This window comes from Haemaphysalis longicornis, unplaced genomic scaffold, assembly GCF_048455015.1.
Source record: "Haemaphysalis longicornis isolate Haplotype H1 unplaced genomic scaffold, Haemaphysalis longicornis Haplotype H1 scaffold_1, whole genome shotgun sequence".
Taxonomy (NCBI): Eukaryota; Metazoa; Arthropoda; class Arachnida; order Ixodida; family Ixodidae; genus Haemaphysalis; species Haemaphysalis longicornis.
The window spans coordinates 66,602,927-66,603,912 of NW_027526203.1; positions in this window are offsets into that span (position 1 = coordinate 66,602,927).

Consider the following 986-nt stretch of genomic DNA (forward strand, 5'->3'; position numbering starts at 1 on the left):
GAGTAGCCGGCTCCCGTGTCTATGAGGGCGACTACTTCAAAGCCGTCGATGGACAGCTGAACGTCGGACGCTGCCTTCTTCGAGTTCCGGGTGCGTCCTGGCGTCGTATCTCGGCTTCTGCGTGTTGACGGTCGGGCACTGTGCCTTGTGGTCTTCGTTGTATTCTCATCGGCAGATTTGGTCATGTCGGGTACGCGTCGCGCCGTTTTGCTGTCGTTGTGGTCGGGAGTCACGTCAGGGTTAGATTGGGTCGTCGGGGTCGGGACATGTCGTGAATCAGGGTCTTCAGCGAGTCGCTGCGTCATTGGAGGGTTTTCAGTTTTTCGCCGTTGTGCAACTTCACCTCCCGAAGTTGCTGCTTTTAGTTTCTCCCGCGTGGGCTGGGGGACCTTCCACGTGCGAAATCAGCATTGCTACGGCGGTTGGGTGACTGCTATGGGTAGGGCGACGGCGATCGGTTGAAGCGGGCTGGTCCTCGGTTGGTGTTGGAGAGGTATTCGTCGATCTCAGTAGGGCGCTGGCCGGGTCGGGGGCGTGGGGCGTCGAAGGAGAAACCACGAAGACCGAGTCTCATGTACGGGCAGCGACGATAGATGTGATCGGCCTCTCCGCAGTGGTAGCACAGCGGACGATTATCGGCGGTTCGCCATTACGTCCGTCTTCCTCAGCGCCTGGTTTTGGCCTGCAGGGGATCGGGTGGGCGACAGTGGACGGCGGTACGGCAGGACTTCTTGATGACGGGTTGGAGCAGGGCGGAGTCGTCGAACAGCCGCGGAGAAGGTCATAGCTTGAGGCTCACGTGGTACTACGGAAGCCGTAGAAGTCCCCAAAGCGAGTTGAATTTCTTCCCATGTCACGTCGCTCATAGAGGTGACTTGGTGTTGCGGCGTTGTTGGGAAAAGTTTCCACAGTTCTTCCCTGACGACAGCGCGGATTGCCTCACGTAGTGTGTCAGAGCTAAGAGCCCAAGCATTGATCGTGTCCGC